The sequence below is a fragment of the Numenius arquata genome, chromosome 36, assembly GCF_964106895.1.
Source record: "Numenius arquata chromosome 36, bNumArq3.hap1.1, whole genome shotgun sequence".
NCBI lineage: Eukaryota > Metazoa > Chordata > Aves > Charadriiformes > Scolopacidae > Numenius > Numenius arquata.
The window spans coordinates 184,054-192,962 of NC_133611.1; positions in this window are offsets into that span (position 1 = coordinate 184,054).

Here is an 8,909-nt window from a genome sequence, read left to right on the forward strand (position 1 = left end):
CCAGGCTGAGGCAGCCCAAGTGTCAGCCTGAGTAACCACCATGATAGCAGTTCAGCCCACGGGGAGAGATGGAGCGGACGCGGGCTTACCTTGCTCCTTGAGGAAAAGGAGGCAAGAGAGGAGCATGCGGAGCCAGGAGCAGCGCAGGCTTTTATGCTGCGTCCCAGAGCCCCATGGGGCCACAAACATTCCTTGCTCATGAAGCATCTGAACACCTAGCAGTTACTGCTCGCTGAAGCCCCAATGGTGATTAAGCCCTGGCCTCTTTCACCTGAAATGTTTTGCTCCAGCTGCATACCATCGAATGCCAATATATTTAATTTGTGTCCAGGCCTGCAAAAACCCACTGGCTCAGAGGTCTCAGGCTAGCTGGGCAGAGATTTTACGTGGCTTTCCATCACACGGATGACACTTGTTCCGTCGCCTTCTTCACGGTGAGCTTGGCCACCAGTCACGTTATTCAGCTATTAGGGACGCCTCCAGTCAGCTCTCAAGTGCTTTCAGTCCAGGGGCTCATGCTGACCCGGGGAGATACGCCTCTCCAGCGGGTCATTGTAGGCTCACAGGAGATGGTGGGAGAAGAGACTCATATCTCCAGGGATGTGGCAAAGCTCGACGGCAAGGAAAAACCATTGTGGGCTGAGGGCAAGCTTGAGGGCCTCAGGGACCTTGCTTACGCTCAGCAGGCTCTGCCAGAACCTGTCTTTTCTGCCCGCGAGCCCAGGGAACAAAGGCAGTTTCTTCACGATGAAGAGCAGAGGGTCGGGCAGGTCCCTCTCAACTAATCTCTCCCTGGGATCTCCATTGCCATGTACCCTGATGACTTGACCAGGCCCTCACGCTTCTTCCAACCAGGGGTTTGGGCTCAGCTTGGGAAGCGGAGAACCTGATGGAAAAGAGCAAATCAGCGCGTAGGAGGGTGATCAAAGAGATGCCCGCGTCCTCCCCTGAAGGGGAAAACCCGCACCCAAATTGACCTGTTTTGCTCAGTCAGTTCACCCCAGAGGCCAAAGGCTTGGATGGTCTGCTTTTGAGGAGAGCCTCGGGGCAGGGAGCCAAAAGCTCATGGCTCTCTTTTCTGGGTAAAGGATGGGGTGGCTCGTTCCCTGCATTTCACATTTCAAAGGGACATGGGATCGGTCTCCCAGAGCACCTGGGAGTCATCGTGATGTGGAAGAGTCGGGAAAAACCCTGAGCTCCAGGCAAACATGACTCATCATGCTGTGGACTTCAGTGGACACTGTGCCCCTGTCTCAGGCGTGACAGGGATACCAGAGCTCATAGCCTCATTCCTCTAAAAGTGCCGCTTTCCTCAAGGGCATTTCCTCAGGTTTTAGCACCGTTCCTGAATCAGCTGCTACTTCTGTCTAATCTTGTACTGCAGCTGCCTTCCTGGCCATTGCCTTTAAGTGGCTGCACTGGAGAGCAGATGCTAGGGTTATGGGGTAAGGTCTGCTGATGGGTTGAATGGAAGTTTTCTTGTCTTCTCTATAGTGATACCTCAAGGATTCCCTTTTCTTTACCTCATTCTCAGCTGAATTGTTTCATCCCACTTTAAAAACCCATCTACTTCTAGGTTTGATCTGCATGCACCAAGAGGTCGGAGTGTGCTTCATCTGCCACCTTGGAGAGCAACAGGGCTGCTGTGTGTAAGGAATCCACCTGCTCTGCATTTCAGTTTCATGCCAGTGACTAGAAGACCCTTCTGGCCAGAAGGCCTGGAGAGAGGAGAGAAAGTCTCTTCCAACACAGATTTCACTGTAAATCCTTGGGATGAGTCTTCACTCCTAACCCTATGGCTTTCTCCATCCTAGTCTGTTTGCTGCCATGCCCACTCGCAGGTCCAGCCAGGAGCAGGTCCGAGCAGGTATTCCCAGTGGGCACTGTATTGGCTGTATGTGGCCAGGCGTTGGTATGGAGGGCAGCGGGTGGCCTCTGTGAGAAGGGGTAAGGGGCTGCCCTGTGCTGGACCCAGCTGGATAACACTGAGCCAATTGCAACACTGAGCCAGGTTGCAATTTTCAGAAGGACCGCAGTCAGGAAGTATGAGCCACAGAAGAGGTCTGCTGGGTGAAGGTGGCTCTCTGGCTTGCCAAGGTCTGCCCTCAGACAGAAAGGCCTCAGGAGTGCAGGACCTGGATTGACCTGGTGTCCTGTGTGGGACAGCCTGGCCCGAGCTGCAGGTCCCAGGCCCTGGGGAGCTCTGGGAGGTCTCTGGCTGCACACTGAATCCTGTAAGGGGGGCACAAAGGGTTCTCCCCAGGGAGGAGCAGCATCAGAGCCTACAGCGGTAGGAGCAGTTACCATGAGCTTGGGGAAGCAAACAGGCTGGGGACCATGGCAGCCCCAGCAGCTGGTGCTGCCAGGAAGGAAACCAAAGAGAAAAGCGAGGAACCTGCCTGCACTGGCCCACTACACCCACTGGCCCACTACATCCACTGGCCCAGAATCCTTTCTCCCCGATTGCTGAGTAAGCCTAGCAGAGCCCCAGGAGCACCCTCCACTGCTTGGAGGAATGCTGTCTCAGCCCCACAAGGGGCATTCCTCCTCCTGCAGCTGCAGAGTATCTGCATACCAAACATACCTTCCCTGTTTCCAAGACCTTCGGGGACTGGGTCCTGCCATACTGCCTCGGTCCCAGCAGAAGTCGGCAGTCCAGCTTGTGCAATCAGTAACACGCTGCTTTGGGTCCTGGTGCCAACTCTTCCCTCTGTTGAACCTCATTCCCTGCCCTCTCTCTTCGTCCCCTCGTTCAGCAAGGTCAGGAGCTCGGCTAGGACTGCAACCAAGAGTAAGCATATCTAGTTAATGGCTGCTTCATACTAGCTCCAGGTGAGAAACCAGAGAGGCAATACCTTACACCGGCAGATTGGCAGGTTGTCCAACACGGGGGTGAAGGGAGGCAGCAGCAGAGGTAGAATCATAGAATGGTTTGTGTTAGAAGGGGCCTTAAAGATCATCAAGTTCCAACCCCCCTGCCATGGGCAGGGACACCTCCCACTAGACCAGGTTGCTGACAGCCCCATCCAGCCTGGTCATGAACACCTCCAGGCATGGGGCATCCACAGCTTCTCTGGGCAACCAACCTCACAGTAAAGAATTTCTTCCTAATACCTAGTCTAAATGTCCCCTCTTTCAGTTCAAAACCCTTCCCCCTCCTCCTATGGCTCCACTCCCTGATCAAGAGTCCCTCTCCGTCTCTCGTGTAGTCCCCCTTTGGGTACTGGAAGGCTGCTATAAGGTCTCCCCGGAGCCTTCTCTTCTTCTCCAAGTGGAGAAGAGATGGCAAGTGCAGGCATCGAACCACCGATGACTGGTCCGTGAAGGTCCCCTGTGAGGTGCAACGTTGAAGAGGTTCTACTGGAAACTTCATAACCAGGTTTAATTAGGGAGAAGCAAGGGGTTCACAGCCTGGGTCTTGCAAGAGAGGGCATACCAGGCTTGCCCAAAGAGGTCTGCAGCTCCCTCCAAAGGTGAAATGAGCAGAGAACGCTTGGTGGCCCTGTAGAGAGGCCATACTTGGTGATGGGCAGGGAGACAGAGAGACTGCCAGGCTTGGCCAGGGGGATTTGGCTGAGTGAGGGTGACCACAGTGGAAAAAGAAGCACCATCCAGGAGGTCCCATGGTGTAATGGTAAGCACTCTGGACTCTGAATCCAGCGATCTGAGTGCAAACCTCAGTGGGGCCTGGTCCTTTTGGCTCCCTCACCATGCTTACACCCAATTCCCTTGACTTGCTCTTGGGTCAATTCTTTGATGCACTCACATCTTCCTTCTTTTCCTGCGCTTGCAGCACTGGCACTGACATCAGTGACCCTTCTACCCTGTGCCCACCAAGTCTCTGCAGCTTTCGTCAGAAATGGCCAGCGCTCCCTCTCTGCTGACTTCTGCTTGATGGCTGCTCCTGGATGAGGGCCTCCAGCAGGGCCTCAGAGAATCACACAGCAGACAGGGTGGAGACACGATGCAGTCTGAGCCTGAGCCCAGCTCAAAGCAAGGCCAAGTAGAGGCCGTTTTTCATCCTTTGTCTGGTTGGATGCTGCACATCTCCAGAGATGGAGACTCTGCAACCTCCCTGGGCACACGTTTCCCATCTTTGACCACCACTGTTTGTGGCAGTACTTGTATTTCCAATTCTGTCCAGTGCTTCTTGCTCTCTCCGTTGCTCTGAGGCGTTTCTGACTTTCCCTTGCCTGCTTGCTTATTTTTGGTGCTCCGGCTCAGGGAGCTCCACCCACAGCTGGGAGTGCCCCATGCAGGGGGGCAGACTCACTGTCATGGGAGAGAGCAGGTTCTCCTTCTTCCTTTCAGCGGTGTTGGCCAGCCGAGGCGGGGGGGGAAACAAACCACCACGAGTCTCCAGCTACGCTGCACAAAGTCTTTAATGAGAAGGAGCAAATGCGGTGGCACAGGGCAGAGACCAAGACACACGTCTGCAGGGTTCGGGGAGGCAAAGAAAATGGCCCGCTGCCCAAGGAGAAGCTCCACACAAAGCGCTTGCCTTTTCCCATTCTGCTCTACCTGGTGGCAATCGCAGCCCACCAAGAGCAGTCCCTAACTCCAGCACCCTCTCCCCATCAGCAGGAGATTCAGCAAAGCAGAAAAGAACGAGCCCTTTCTCAAGGAGCTCAGAGCAAATCGGAGCCAGGGGAGGCACGGCGAGGCCTGCCATGCAGTGAGGAGCAGCGGGCGCAGGTCCCTCCTGCCTGCTGGGATGGGGACACCCAGCCCATCGGCAAGCCGCGGCCACACTCCTGCTGCAGAGTTCCCGTCTTCCTTCCCGCTCCAAAGGGGATGATGCGCCGGCTTCAGCAGTTCAGACTGCAGCGGGGGATAGGCAGACACAGCCCTGACCCCCCCAGACCAAGGGAGCCCCCAGAAGAGATGGGAACCCCCCCGGTGCTGAGGGAGCTCCCGACAGCAGCTGACAGAGAGGATCCCACGGCTGTGCTCTGCGGGAAAGAGGTGAGGATGGGGCCCGGCAGGGTCACCACCACCGGGGAAGCCTCGATGGCCACCGTCGAGTCAGCACAGCGGGTGACGCAGGGCTCGCTGCAGCTGCTTGCAAGTGGGGTTGGGCCACAGGCTCCGCAGGGGCGTGGGGGACAGGGTCTGAAGCAAGACATCTCTCGGTGAGGGAGGCAAAGCTGAAACACAGAGCAGGGAGGAAACACGGACTCCAACATCAGCCTGTCTATTGTTTCTTCCACTCTCGCTGAAGATATACTTTGCTGCCATGCACCTCTGTTTTGAGCTCCACATCCAGAAAGAACCTGCAGCTGATTTTACTAACGCGCACAACACCCTAGGGCTAGATCTGAAGGACTGGGAGCAAAGACCTGCCTAACTGACTACCGATTCCACCAGGACCTCCTCCTGCGTTTCCTGGTACGATAGCATGGGTAAAGATTGATGAAATGGACCCAGCTCAAACAGGCTGGGTTGAACAGCTATCTCAGAAATCACCTCTTATAAATGCACACTGTGCCTACAGCTCCCACAACACTCACTGTGCCCTCCGAGTTGCGCGGGATGGGAAGGCTGACCCCCTTTGAGATAGGACCCAGCACAGTGGGTGTAAAGCGCCTGTGGAAAGACTGATCACATTCCATCCCCAGAACTAACACTGCTGCATTGAAGAAGGCACTGGATGAGCTTGTCCAGTTGGTTAGAGAGCACGTGCTGCAGGTGCAAATTCTGGTGGGCAGACCTCCCTGCGGCTGAGCCCCATTGATCCCCTTCTGCTTGAAAGAACCCCTCCCTTCCCACCTCTCCCCGGCCACCACCATCAAAAGGCAAAGAGGTGGCAGCCCTCAAACAGTTCTGTTGTAGGGCCAGGCTGAGGCAGCCCAAGTGTCAGCCTGAGTAACCACCATGATAGCAGTTCAGCCCACGGGGAGAGATGGAGCGGACGCGGGCTTACCTTGCTCCTTGAGGAAAAGGAGGCAAGAGAGGAGCATGCGGAGCCAGGAGCAGCGCAGGCTTTTATGCTGCGTCCCAGAGCCCCATGGGGCCACAAACATTCCTTGCTCATGAAGCATCTGAACACCTAGCAGTTACTGCTCGCTGAAGCCCCAATGGTGATTAAGCCCTGGCCTCTTTCACCTGAAATGTTTTGCTCCAGCTGCATACCATCGAATGCCAATATATTTAATTTGTGTCCAGGCCTGCAAAAACCCACTGGCTCAGAGGTCTCAGGCTAGCTGGGCAGAGATTTTACGTGGCTTTCCATCACACGGATGACACTTGTTCCGTCGCCTTCTTCACGGTGAGCTTGGCCACCAGTCACGTTATTCAGCTATTAGGGACGCCTCCAGTCAGCTCTCAAGTGCTTTCAGTCCAGGGGCTCATGCTGACCCGGGGAGATACGCCTCTCCAGCGGGTCATTGTAGGCTCACAGGAGATGGTGGGAGAAGAGACTCATATCTCCAGGGATGTGGCAAAGCTCAACGGCAAGGAAAAGCCATTGTGGGCTGAGGGCAAGCTTGAGGGCCTCAGGGACCTTGCTTACGCTCAGCAGGCTCTGCCAGAACCTGTCTTTTCTGCCCGCGAGCCCAGGGAACAAAGGCAGTTTCTTCACGATGAAGAGCAGAGGGTCGGGCAGGTCCCTCTCAACTAATCTCTCCCTGGGATCTCCATTGCCATGTACCCTGATGACTTGACCAGGCCCTCACGCTTCTTCCAACCAGGGGTTTGGGCTCAGCTTGGGAAGCGGAGAACCTGATGGAAAAGAGCAAATCAGCGCGTAGGAGGGTGATCAAAGAGATGCCCGCGTCCTCCCCTGAAGGAGAAAACCCGCACCCAAATTGACCTGTTTTGCTCAGTCAGTTCACCCCAGAGGCCAAAGGCTTGGATGGTCTGCTTTTGAGGAGAGCCTCGGGGCAGGGAGCCAAAAGCTCATGGCTCTCTTTTCTGGGTAAAGGATGGGGTGGCTCGTTCCCTGCATTTCACATTTCAAAGGGACATGGGATCGGTCTCCCAGAGCACCTGGGAGTCATCGTGATGTGGAAGAGTCGGGAAAAACCCTGAGCTCCAGGCAAACATGACTCATCATGCTGTGGACTTCAGTGGACACTGTGCCCCTGTCTCAGGCGTGACAGGGATACCAGAGCTCATAGCCTCATTCCTCTAAAAGTGCCGCTTTCCTCAAGGGCATTTCCTCAGGTTTTAGCACCGTTCCTGAATCAGCTGCTACTTCTGTCTAATCTTGTACTGCAGCTGCCTTCCTGGCCATTGCCTTTAAGTGGCTGCACTGGAGAGCAGATGCTAGGGTTATGGGGTAAGGTCTGCTGATGGGTTGAATGGAAGTTTTCTTGTCTTCTCTATAGTGATACCTCAAGGATTCCCTTTTCTTTACCTCATTCTCAGCTGAATTGTTTCATCCCACTTTAAAAACCCATCTACTTCTAGGTTTGATCTGCATGCACCAAGAGGTCGGAGTGTGCTTCATCTGCCACCTTGGAGAGCAACAGGGCTGCTGTGTGTAAGGAATCCACCTGCTCTGCATTTCAGTTTCATGCCAGTGACTAGAAGACCCTTCTGGCCAGAAGGCCTGGAGAGAGGAGAGAAAGTCTCTTCCAACACAGATTTCACTGTAAATCCTTGGGATGAGTCTTCACTCCTAACCCTATGGCTTTCTCCATCCTAGTCTGTTTGCTGCCATGCCCACTCGCAGGTCCAGCCAGGAGCAGGTCCGAGCAGGTATTCCCAGTGGGCACTGTATTGGCTGTATGTGGCCAGGCGTTGGTATGGAGGGCAGCGGGTGGCCTCTGTGAGAAGGGGTAAGGGGCTGCCCTGTGCTGGACCCAGCTGGATAACACTGAGCCAATTGCAACACTGAGCCAGGTTGCAATTTTCAGAAGGACCGCAGTCAGGAAGTATGAGCCACAGAAGAGGTCTGCTGGGTGAAGGTGGCTCTCTGGCTTGCCAAGGTCTGCCCTCAGACAGAAAGGCCTCAGGAGTGCAGGACCTGGATTGACCTGGTGTCCTGTGTGGGACAGCCTGGCCCGAGCTGCAGGTCCCAGGCCCTGGGGAGCTCTGGGAGGTCTCTGGCTGCACACTGAATCCTGTAAGGGGGGCACAAAGGGTTCTCCCCAGGGAGGAGCAGCATCAGAGCCTACAGCGGTAGGAGCAGTTACCATGAGCTTGGGGAAGCAAACAGGCTGGGGACCATGGCAGCCCCAGCAGCTGGTGCTGCCAGGAAGGAAACCAAAGAGAAAAGCGAGGAACCTGCCTGCACTGGCCCACTACACCCACTGGCCCACTACATCCACTGGCCCAGAATCCTTTCTCCCCGATTGCTGAGTAAGCCTAGCAGAGCCCCAGGAGCACCCTCCACTGCTTGGAGGAATGCTGTCTCAGCCCCACAAGGGGCATTCCTCCTCCTGCAGCTGCAGAGTATCTGCATACCAAACATACCTTCCCTGTTTCCAAGACCTTCGGGGACTGGGTCCTGCCATACTGCCTCGGTCCCAGCAGAAGTCGGCAGTCCAGCTTGTGCAATCAGTAACACGCTGCTTTGGGTCCTGGTGCCAACTCTTCCCTCTGTTGAACCTCATTCCCTGCCCTCTCTCTTCGTCCCCTCGTTCAGCAAGGTCAGGAGCTCGGCTAGGACTGCAACCAAGAGTAAGCATATCTAGTTAATGGCTGCTTCATACTAGCTCCAGGTGAGAAACCAGAGAGGCAATACCTTACACCGGCAGATTGGCAGGTTGTCCAACACGGGGGTGAAGGGAGGCAGCAGCAGAGGTAGAATCATAGAATGGTTTGTGTTAGAAGGGGCCTTAAAGATCATCAAGTTCCAACCCCCCTGCCATGGGCAGGGACACCTCCCACTAGACCAGGTTGCTGACAGCCCCATCCAGCCTGGTCATGAACACCTCCAGGCATGGGGCATCCACAGCTTCTCT